Source organism: Macaca thibetana, chromosome X (genome assembly GCF_024542745.1).
Source record: "Macaca thibetana thibetana isolate TM-01 chromosome X, ASM2454274v1, whole genome shotgun sequence".
NCBI lineage: Eukaryota > Metazoa > Chordata > Mammalia > Primates > Cercopithecidae > Macaca > Macaca thibetana.
This window is the reverse complement of record NC_065598.1, coordinates 6,504,533-6,516,918: the sequence shown is the minus strand read 5'-3', so window position 1 is coordinate 6,516,918 and position 12,386 is coordinate 6,504,533. Positions and strand designations below refer to the sequence as shown.

The window sequence follows — 12,386 nt, the reverse complement described above, 5'->3', positions numbered from 1 at the left end:
TGTGAGGCATATGATCAAAGGGTCACTTACCAGCTAGCTAGGGGGAAGTGGACATTTCCCGAATGTCCCACATTTTAGAAAATAATATGAAATTCCCCACACAGATACTGTCTGGGTTGTATGAGTCTTATTTTACTGAGTTTTCTTTGTATGATGCACAGCCTATTGTAAGGGCAATTTAATAAGGAGATTTTAAGCATGTTGGTATATCAAATTGATTTAATCTTTATATACATCCTTTTTGTCTATTAGGGATTTATATGAATTCAGTTTCACAGGACTAAGAAAAAAAATTTTTAATTTAAAAATTTCTGCTCCTCTGGTTGCATTGAAATGGTGGGTCTGTGGCTCATAAAATATTCTATGCATAGTAAGCTAAAAAATATCTATATTTGGATTTAGCTGCATAAGTACAGGAACTGAACATCAGACTTTAATAAACAATAAACCCTTAGGCTATACGTTTTTCAATGAGTTATTATATAGTATATATAATATGTAGATACTATATATACTTTAAATTCTCAACATTGTTTTGATAATTTGCTCTAATAATGCTCTCATAATTTGAGCACTTTTAGAGAATATTTAGTTTAGTGGTTAATGGAAGAAACTCGTTGAGGATTTTTGGATTCCGTTTCTAGGAGGGTAATTCTCTCATGAGGTTAATTTCCTGTCTGGTCTGTGCATGAATTTCTTGAAGAACTGACAGTAATTCTTCTTCTTAGTATCACAGGCAAGGGGGCAAAGGGGTTAGGTGTCAATGCCTGGCTGACGTCCTACATTATAAAATTTACCTCTTATTTTTCTATCCTTCCTGATGTTACCTCTTTTCTTTCACCTCTTGGGCCTGCACATGATTTGTTTGCTATCAAGGGCCACCAAGCTTTCTCTGTGTTTTCAGCTTTGCAGACCCCATGGTGTATGTGTGAAGCCTTTAGCTTTGCTGTGTTAAGAAGCAAGTAGCTGTAAACAGTGCGTGAGTGGGTGCTCGTGCTGCGCTCCAGTCAAACTGTCTCTACAGACACAGAAAGTGGAACTTCATCTCATTTTCACAGGTTATAAGATCATATTTTTTTGACTCTTTTCATTTAAAAACAGGTAGTAGGTTGAATTTCTGTTTCAAAAAAAAGGCAGGATAAAACGAAGGGCTAAAACACCACAGAGCAGGTTGAAATCCCGGATGTGAAGTAGCGGAGCCACTGGGCCCTCCACCCCAAGTTGTGCATTCAGAATGCCACCCGGGGCAGAAAACAGGTTTATAAACAGTCAGAGAGACTTCAGATCTCTGGTGATCAAGCACAGTGGAGGATGTAGATAAAAGATCCCTGCACCCTGTGCTGTGAGCCCACTGGGTCCCTTCACCTCTCTCTCTTTTATGCACAACCAAAAACGATCCCGGAGAACTCTTCTCTGGAGAAGGAAGTTACCTCATGACAACAACTCTCAAATACCAACATTTCGAGGCCCGCTGATGAAAATATTGACTATGGGTAGTAACTTCCAGTTTGGAGAAGGCTCCCACCTATGCCCCCAGGTGGTGCTGTGTAGCTTACTGAGAATCTGCCTGGCGACTCAGCCCCTTCACTCTTAGCCCCTTCACTCTTCTGTTGTGGCGACCCACATCTGAAATGTTGTCCTCTGGGAAACATGCATCCTTTCCAGGCACTCCTGTAATCTATATATTTGTCCCTTCCTTTCAAGAGGCTTAGAACTTAAACTTCAGTTAGCCATTTTTGTTGATATTATGCTGTTCAGTCCTAGTACAGCCATTTTCTAAAAGGAGAGAAAAGCAAGGATCATGGATCAGTAGCCAACGTTAGAGTCAGAGAGCAGTTTCCATGCAGGTTGTCACAGAGGCACATCTAGAACACAAGGAAACTCTCATGCATTCCATGTGCTTAGTAAAAGGGCATTTTACTGCGAAGTACTAGTCTAATCATTCTCTGCAAGGGATTTAAAAAAAGGATTAGGGGTTAATACTACTTGCTAGAGTCAGAGGACAATTTGCATGTAATTTGTTACAGTGGCAAATCTGGAACGCAAGGACACTCACACTTATCCCATGGTATTAATTAAATGGCATTTTATTGTTTAAGTCCTAGTCTAGTCATTCTTTATAAGGGAAAACAAGGATCAAGGATCAGTAGACCATGCTACAGTGAGAGAGAAATTTTCACGTAAGTTGTTACAGAGGCACATCTATAGCGCAGGGAAATTTTGAGTCATTTTTAACATTAAGATGTCAAGTCCTGCCTGGAGGAAGGGCACTTAGGGTCAGTAGGATCAGGTGGAGAGGCTTTCTTTCTAAAGTCCTAGTGCTTAACAAAGGAATGAGAGAGACCATTCAGTCCCACTGTCACATTGTATACCTGTAATTGCAGCACTGTGGGAGGCCGAGGTAGGTGGATTGCTTAAGGACAGGAGTTTGAGACCAGCCTGGCCAACACGGTAAAATCCTGTTGCTACTTAAAAAAAAAGTACACGCTGTAGTCCTATATTTACTTCATAGAAACTAATGTAGAAATGCACAATTAATTTTCCTTAAATAAAATTTCTACATTACTCTCAATATTACTTTGTCTCTTTTATTTTCAATGGCTGAAAAAAATAGTTTTGTTTTAATTTTTATTATTTGATCCATCTGCAATTACCAGACATTGCTCAGTGGTTTGAATTGCCCTCCCTGGCTTTCCATTTTAATCTAAAATTCTGCTCTAAGTCCATGAAATTGGACCAGAACACAAGCTATGCCATCTGTGATACTGATAACGAGATTCTAGAGAAAGGTGCTTCTTTGGTTCGAGGAGTTTATGCCGATCACATTTCAGTGACCCCAGAGAACATTAGATAGTGCCTGTTGCCACAAAGCAAGCAGCCAGCTGTGGGTAGAACAGCAAAGGCAGTCGGATGCTCATCCCCTGTATTGCCCTGGGACCAGCAGACCAAATAAATGCAAACTGGACTCTTGCAACTGTTTGTTTGAAGATTTGAAAGGAGTTAGTTTATATTTATTTTCATAACTGCTTTATTTCTGTCAGTATTTAACGTTTGCCAAAAAAGGAAACACAGGTTTCCCACACTGTCTCCCCGTCAAGTATCACAAATTTGTGTGTCAGGTACCAGAATTTGAGAAAGATAATTAAGGTGGTTTAAGGTCATCTCACAGATAGAACCTCAGTCTATCCAAGTTTTCTCCTCCAGGGTCAACCCACTGTATTAGCTTCCTAGTAGTGCTGTGTTAACAAACTCGGTGGCTTAAAGCTGCAGAAACTTATTGTCTGACACCTCAGAAGGCTAGAAGTAAGGAGTCAAGGTGTGAGCAGGGCTGCACTCCCTCTCAAGGCTCTAGGGAAGGATCCTTCCTGTCTCTTTTCAGCTGCTGGTGGCTGCCGGCCACCCTTAACTTTCCTTGGCTTGTACCTTCAACTCCCCAATCTCTGCCTCCATTTTCACATGCCCTCCCTTGTCCTGTGTGTCTCTGTCTCCAAATTTCCCTCTCCTTTCTTTGGACTTAGGGTCCAACCCTAATTTAGTATGGCCTCATATTAACTTGATTACATCTGCAAAGACCCTATCTCCAAATAAGGTCCTATTCCCACGTTTTAGGTGAACATGAATTTTGTGGGGAGAGCACTGTCAAGCCAGTACAGCTCCACCCATACTTTCCTACTCCCAGCTCAGACTGCCACTGTTCAGGGTGCCCCAGGAGGGCCCTGAGCTGGGGCGTGGACTCAGTCACTCGTGTTTGGCTGGAGTGTTCCACGAGGTTCAGCCAGTCTTGCCAGAGCCTTGCTCCTCTTCCAGGCCCCCAACCCAATTCCTTTCTCCTGTTTCCTTTCCTTCCACACTACCACACTCTCTCACGCCCAAGATATAGGTTAGTCACTCAATTCCATAAGCCGGATTCTGTGGTGCAAATTCCATAAGTGGCGATCCCTGATACTAGCTTTGAGTTGGTGCAAGGTCCCTAGTAAATTCGGAGTGAAGATCTGCACACAGCCAAGGGCCCTCTCCCTCCCAGCAAGCACCTTTTCAAAAGAGCAGAATTCATTTGGAAGGCCTAGAAAAAGGAAGGAGGTGCTCTGCCAAAATCAATGATGTCTGAGAAAGAAGCATGCTCCCTAGAGCTTGGAGAAGATCAGAAGAGGGATAGCCTGAGGCATGCCTCTGCAGTAAATCATTAAGAGACGCCCACTCACAGCAGCTGTGGCTACCAGAAGTTTCCTGTGAGGGAACTAAAAAGCGCACAGTAGTGTTTGTAAGTGATGGATCCATTTTAATAGATAAACATACAGAACTTATAAAAAGTCAAGAATCTATATTGGCCAGATTTGCTAAATTAGTTAATATTTCTCTTAAATTTATACTTAAAGTCACAATTTTTAAAACTATATATATGAATGTGAATACTATATGCTTTGGGGAATTTGACTTTGGTTATTTTCTAGTGTCAAGACAGTAGTTAAAGCGATCAGCACAGATTTTCTTCCATAATATACTATTGCAATAGAGAAAAGAGACCAATGTGAAACTGGACTCAACATCAATTAGCCCAGAGGTGACTGGGCATTTTAAAGGGAAATTCAGGGAGTAGGGAGGGGTCAGCAGAGGCTCAGCAGAGTCGGGGAAGTGAAAATTGCAGAAAGCGGGAAGAGGGTTTGGTCTGTGTGAAGCTGTCTGGGTTTCACTGGTGCTGATAGAAGTCAGGCTCCTGCCCTCCCACAGCGGCTTGTCTGCAGGGGTGGCTGGAACCAACGATCAGTTATTTTGGCAGCCTTGAGTTTTCATAGGCAAGTACTTTAAGGGGGCTAGAGTCATCTGTGGGGGTGACCTTGAGCTGTTGAACTTGTTCAAGTCTTTCTAGGCCACTGTGGGGGCCTTGTGGAGAAAAAGACTCAGAGCAGCCTGGATAGAGTCTGGTCCAGGAGACACTTACCACTGAGCATGCCCAATCCATTTATCACAATGGTAGCAACCTGTCCTCATGGAATTATGTTTCCTTCAATAAATCTTGAACAAGAAATAAATGCATCAGCATGTTTTTTAAAAGTTAAACAGATGTTAAAGGAGGTTTGCTAAAATCCATTTCGTGGACCCCTTTGTGAATACCTGACCTACACAGCTTACCCCTTATGATTTAAAGTTAACTTGCATCCATTTTATGGAATCCCGGGTGCCTGTTTGACCTGAAGACATCTTTCTCCCTTCTTGGTCACTCTCTCAGGGCATCAGCTCTTCACACAGCAACAGCTTCCTGTGTGTGGCCCCTGACTGTCCATTGATGACCAAAGGCTCCTGGACTCGCCAAGTTGCTCACGTAAGACCCAGGGTTCAGAGAGTGAGACAAGTCCTTGCATTGTAAAGTGCCAAAAATTCTAGTATTCTAAAGCACAGTGTTGTTCAGAACATAGTACCCTTGTGAGATCACGTGTGACATTTGTGAAGAACCTGGAACAGATGTTTCCTTAGGAAGCCTCGCAACAGTAAGTGCTTTCAGCTCGCTCAAGGAACTTCAAGTAGGCAAGAAATAAGAGTGGAAACCCTGCATTACTCCATCAGATCTTGAAAGTTTTCCCTTGGATAAATGTGCCTGTCAGTCACATCAAATCATATCCCCTGCCTCCGTTCGCTATACCACAACAGTGAAGTCTGCTGGGGCGTCTGTGCTCCCTGGGTACACATTCTCCAGGGGCAGCATCTTACGAGAGAGTGACAAGTATGTCATGTGTAGAGGAGAATGCTAGCCGCTTCATGAGAAGGCTCCCCACCATGAACTTGGATAACTGGATGCTGTTTTTGTAACGTATTTATTTTTTAATTGACAAATATAAATCGTATATAGTTATCAAATACACAACATGTTTTGAAGTATGTATACATTATGGAGTGGCTACGTCAAGCTAATTAACACATCCATCATCTCACTTCCTCTTCATGTTTTGTGGGGATAACACTTAGAATCTAGAATCTGAGTAATTTTCACGTAGCCAAATGTTATTTTTAATGACCTTTGCCTTAATTGTCAATTCAATATCGGTCATAGATATTTATTGAGGGCCCAGCATGTGCCAGCCAAGCATGGCCTCCTAATTGGAAACACAAACCCTAAGAAACTCCAAGCATTGTTGTGTAGCGCAGGGGCCATCCTCACACCCCCACAGCCAGCATTCAGCTTGCTTCATAAGCCATGGATGGAATCAAAGGAAAACTAGCTCGCTTTCCCACTGTGTATCTGAAATCACTTTCTATTCCATGCTGCACACATGTACTGCAGGGAAAAAGAATGATTCCTGCCCCTACTCCTGCCTTCCATTCCTAAGAACAGAGGGGTTGGAAAACAGAGGGTAGGAAATAAGCGGTTTATTCACTGGATGTCTGCGTGGGGTCTTGGGAGCGCAGAGGTTATGACTCATTCTTGATACATACAACTGAAATAACTGCAGGCAGCTGCTGGAGGTGTTGCAGTGAATCCCAGAGGGTTACAAGGGTGGGAGGAGCCTGATAAAGTTTCCAGGAAGTGATAGCACATGAGCTATGTCTTCGCCCGCAAAGATGCAGGTAACAGCTCAGACTCTGAGCCTTAGGAAGAGGGTGGAGGCCAGAGGGTGGCAGGGTTTCTCTGTAGTCCTCGGGAAGTGAAACTGCCTCACAGGAAATAAAGCAATACCAATCAGGCAGTTTCTTTCTATGTATATTTGAATATTGTCATTGTTTTTAAAATCACACATGACATACTTCTTTTTTTTCTTCTTCTTTTTTTTTTTGTTGAGACAGTCTTTCTCTGTCACCCATGCTGGAGTGCAGTGGCGTGATCTCGGCTGACTGCAACCTCCGTCTCTTGAGTTCAAGTGATTCTCCTGCCTCAGCCTCTCGAGCAGCTGGGATTACAGGCATGTGCCTCCATGCCTGGCTAATTTTTGTATTTTTAGTAGAGACAGGGTTTCACCATGTTGGTCAGGCTGGTCTGCAACTCCTGACCTCAAGTAATCCACCCACCTCGGCCTCCCAAAGTGCAGGGATTGCAGGCACGAGCCACCATGCCCGGCCAAACTTGACATATTTCTAAGGAGCGAGAAAGAGCAGCTGTCTGTCCACCGCCTGCCCCCCAACCTTAAACCGCATCCCAGGCAGCTTGGTGTTATAGCTGATATTGCCTGCGTCGGCCCTCCTCTCCTGATTTATTTTAATCCTCATATGCTCTTTCTTCTTCTGGGTGTTGTTCTTTTCTAGCATTCTGTTTTTGTTTTAAGGACTCAGTAACTTATATGTCTCCGTGAATACTAATTAGTATCATGACTGTTGCTTCCTCGCCCACTTTTCTCTGGATTGTCATTTTTTTCTGGCAGATTCCTGTCTTCTGCCTGTTTGAGTCTTCTTCCACAAACACCTGGCAGTGTCTGTTCTGCTCATTCACATTCCAGAAGAGAGCACTTATGTATTCATTTCCTGGGGCTGCTGCCACAAGATACCGAAAACTCAACAACTTCTAATAACAGAAATTGACTCTCTCCCAGTTCTGGAGACCAGAAGTCTGAAATCAAGGTGTCTCAGGGCCACACTCCCTCTGGAGGCTCTAGGGGAGGATCCTTCCTGCGTCTCCCAGCTCTTGAGGGCTCTAGGCATCCCCGGGCTTGTGGCCACATCGCTCCAATCTCTGCCTCCGTTTCCACGTGGCAGAGTGAGCTCATCTCAAGATTTTTAACTTAATTACATCTCCAAAGACGCTTTTTCTAAACAAGGCAGAAGTACCATGGGTGAGGACTTCTGTTTGGGGGTCACCATTCAACCCACTGCTCTCAGTCACACATAGCTTTTGAAGCATAACACCTGCTGTTCAGGCAGTTGCGAAAGTAGCCCCTAAGAAAGACAGCATGCCAAAGCACCTTCCCTATGGTGGGGTGGGGTGACAGGGGCCAGGCACCCTTAAGATGCCCATGCAGGAGGTGGAGGCTAAGCAGAATCCCACAGGTATGTCTGGTCCTGGGATAGCGTCAGTGTCTTCTCACAGGTAGCCAGGCGGCATCCATCAGCTGACCACATCTTCTGCCCCAGTGGCACGGGCTGTCTTCCATGTCTCACTTTATAGAGCTCTTCTAGACTGAGGCCCAGGACATGGTTATCAGCACACAGCATTAATGACATGCATGGCCCTCTAAGCGGTTCCGTCTCCCCCTTTGCGTTGTCAACCCCGGGTACCCCCTACTTGCTTCTGTTGCTCACTGCACGTCTCAGGTAGTACAGAGAATGTTCAGGCTCGTAGGGTTCTGATGGCCAGATCACCCAACAGAAGAATGCCAAGAACACCTGAGACCGTGCGGCAGCTGCCTGTCTTCTGCCTCTTTCCTTTGTTTAATCCTCTTTAATTGCACATCCCTGTTCTCACCCACCTTGGGTCTCTAGGATGGAGGAAAGCAGGAGCATTTTTTCCCACCCACAGTGCTGATTCTCCACATTCCCCAGTTCTTGCCCTGGAGATGTGTCCTGTGAGCTGATTGTTTGAAGCAACAGATATCTAGATATCTGTCTCTCTGCCCTTCCTGTAAACCCAGGGAAGCACGCCAAGTGCTAGGAGCTGGGAACTGGAGTTCATTTATACACATAATTAAGCAGCTTCTCCCTAGAACAGAACTCCATTTACACTTTTTAGTCCTTTACTTCTCAGGGAAAGCCACTGAGTAAGACAAAGTTTGTGTGCAATCTTTAAAAGATGCAAAACTTTGTGAAGGCATCAGGCAGTTTTGAATCAGGTGATTAGGATTGTTTGTTCCTGACAATACACTGGAGCTTTATCTGATGATAACGACACTGGCTAACACTTATCTGAGGCTTCCTCACCCATGTCACTTTCTAGGCATTGTTCTTGTGAATTAATTCCATGAGGAACATTAATCATTACTCTTTGACACATGACAAAATTGAGGCCCAAAGAGGGCATATAATTGACGGATGTCCCGTAGTCTCTGACTGTGGTCATAGTCTTCTCTTGGCTTTCATCTTCATAGGAGTCCCAAGCATTTTGAAGATCTCAGTATGCTGTGGTGGTGTAAAGCAGTCGTCCAAAACCATTTTTGATTCATTCTCCATCAATAAGAGTGTTGAGCTGCGTTCTAGTCTAGACACATTGGTGTGCATTTGTTTATCTACTCCACTGTTACAGCTGGTACCTTAGAAAGAATTCACAGCAATAGAAATGCAAGAAGGATAAGCTAAAATAAAATAATCGACCGGGCACAGTGGCTCACATCTCTAAGCCCAGGGCTTTGAGAGGCTGAGGCAAGCGGATTACTTGAAACAGAACTTCAAGACTAGCTTAGCTAACACAGGGAGACCCTGTCTCTACAAAACATAAAAAAAATTTACCAGACATGGTGACATGCACCTGTAGTCCCAGCTATTCGGGAGGCTGAGGCTGGAGGATTGTTTGAGCTCAGGAGGTCAAGGCTGCTATGATTGTTCGACTCTACTCCAGCCTGGGTAGAGCTGATCCTGTCTCAAAACAATAATAATAAAATAATCTGTTTAAGTGTTTAAAATTAATAGCACCAAAGTACTTTAAGAAAATTTTCTTTATACAGTGTGTTTTACAGAGCCATGTGTTTAAATGTGCTCCATTTTTTAAAAATACTGGTTTAAAATTGTGTGATCCAGCAATTTAAAAATCTTGTTTTAAATTCAGATAGTTTTCATACTCAGCTTTAATAACTGTTTATATCCAGACAGAAGTTCACAATTGGCTAATTTTTTTTTTTTTAGATGGAGTCTGGCTGTGTCACCCAGGCTGGAGTGGAGTGGCGCTATGTCGGCTCACTGCAACCTCCACTTCCTAGGTTCAAGCGATTCTCCTGCCTCTGCCTCCCAAGTAACTGGGATTACAGGACACACTGCCACATGTGACTGTCTCTGTAAAAAAAAAATTAGAGCCTTTCTTTTATCTCATCCATCAGTTAGGTTAAGGTTTAAATTGAAATTTAGCTAATAAATGTAGTCCTCTGTGATACTAATCAGTGGTTGTTGCAAACTAATGAAATAGTGTGGCATTTTAGTATTTTTAACTAATGGATTCAAGTTCTGTAGAAGCTCTTCAGGTGGAGTACTTCTACACTGATTGAATATTGTTTTTATGTGTGGAAGTGTGTGTATGTGTTCATGAGATCTGTCATTTTCTTGTCTGGCTTTTGTCTGGTTTTGGGATCAGGGAAGTGCTGATGTAAAATGAGTTGAGAGGTGTTCCCTCCAATTTCCTGAAAAGTCTGTTTAGAATTGGCGTTCTTTTTTTTCTTGGAAAGTTGGTAAATTTACCAGCGAGGCCATTTGATCCTAGATGTGGGAAGGAGGTTTTTAACTACGAATTCAATTCCTTTCATAGGCAGAAGGCTATTCAGGTTATTCATGTCTTCTTGAGGGAGTTTTGTATCTTTCAAAGAATTATCTCATTTCATCTAAATGGTCAAATGTGTTGGCATTAATCCTATAGTGATTAAGTTTTTATCATTTTATCGATGTTAGGATCTGTAGTGATGTCCCCTCTTTCCCTGCTAATGTTGGTACATTTGGATCTTCTTTATTTTTTTGATCAGTTTAGCTAGGAGTCTACTAATTTAATTGCTCTTCTCAAACAACTCACTTTTGATTTAGTTGGTTTTCTGTGTTCTACTTTCTATTTCATTGATTTTCTCTCTCTGTTTATTATTTCCTTCCTTTTATTTGTTTTGGGTTTAATTTGCTCTTTTCCTTCACTTTCTTAAGGTAAAAGCTTAAATCATTGAACTTCTTTCTTTCAGGTTTTCAGTGTGACAACTTAGATCACTTATTTGAGACCTTATTATGTAACATATCACTCAAAGCCATCAGTTTTCCTCTAAGCAATGTTTTAGCCACCTCCCAGAAATTTTGATAGTTTTTAGTTCTCTACAAAATATTACCTAGTTTCCCTTTGTGGTTTCATCTTTGACCCGTGTCTTACATAGAAGTGTAACATCCAAATATTTGTGATTTTCTACATTCCTTTCTATTATTAATGTCTATTTTAATTCTGTCATCGTTAGATAAGGTATTCTGTATGATTTTAAGTATTTTATAATTTTTGAGAATACTTTTATCGCGTATAATAGGATCTTGTTGAATGTTCCATGTGCACTTAAAAATAATGTGGTTTCTGCTGTTGTTGGGAGAAGTATTACATAAACGTCAGCTAGGTCAGGTTGCTTGACAGTGGTTCTGAAGTCTGCTGTATCCTTACTTCTTTTCTGTCTACTTGTTCTATCAATTACTGATAGAAGAGTTTTAAACTTCCTTCTACGTTTGTGTTTCTCCATTCAGTTCTATTGATTTTTTTCTTTATGCATTCTGAAGCTCTGCTATTGGATGTTTACACATTTAGAATTATGTCTTATTGATGAACTGTGACCTATTTGTCATTATGAAATGTCCCTATTTATCCCTGATGATAGTCATTCATTGTTCTAAAGGCTTGTTTGTTATTAATATAAGTAACCTGGCTCTCTTTTGAGCAACAGTTATGTGTTATGTAGTTTTCTCTCCTTTTATTTTCAATCTGTCTGTGTAGTTATATTTCAAGTAGGTTTCTGTAGACAACATGTAGTTGGGTCTTTTGTTTTTCTTTTTTATTCTGGTAGTGTCTATCTTAGGTGTGTTTATAATACTTATAAAGCCGTTACATAAGGTCATGATCTGCTAATTCCATCTATCTCTGTCATCTATCATTTCTGTGTCTATTTCTCCTGATTGCTTTTTTTTTTCCCCCCCTCCTGGTTGTGGGTGGTATTTGCTGCTTTGCAGGCATAGTAATTTTTGATTGAATGTTAGACACTATGAATTCTACACCCAGTGGAGTACTAGATTTTGCTCTATTTCATTTGCTTTATTTAACTTTGTCCTGGAACTACATTATGATCTGTCCATGCCTTCCTTTTAAAAATCTCTAGAGGGTCAGGTGCTCCAGATATCTGTTACCTTACCCTGAGTGACTTTAGGTGTTTGGAAAAAATGACTATGTTGATTCTTTTGTGTAACTGTTGACAAAGTAGGATCATTAAATCATGATATTATTAAAATAGGCATGATTATACAATTATTTAAAATACAGTTTTAGGCCAGGCATGGTGGCTTATGCCTTTAATCCCAGTACTTTGAGAGGCTGAGGCAGGCGAAGCACCTGAGGTCAGGAGTTCGAGACCAGCCTGGACAACATAGCTGGGCGTGGTGGCACGTGCTTGTAGTCCCAGCTACTCGGGAGGCTGAGGCAGGAGAATTGCTTGAACCTGGGAGGCCGAGGTTGAAGTGAACCGAGATCAGCTATTGCACTCCAGCCTGGGCAACAGAGGGAGACCCTGTCTCAAAAATAAAATAAAATTTTAGACAAA

General features: G+C 42.0%; 1 protein-coding gene across 4 annotated transcripts in view; it reads left to right on the top strand.

Annotated features, from left to right (window-relative positions):
- PUDP (pseudouridine 5'-phosphatase) overlaps positions 1 to 12,386 on the top strand; it is a 177,571-nt gene that overhangs the window by 56,947 nt on the left and 108,238 nt on the right. The window lies entirely within an intron of this gene.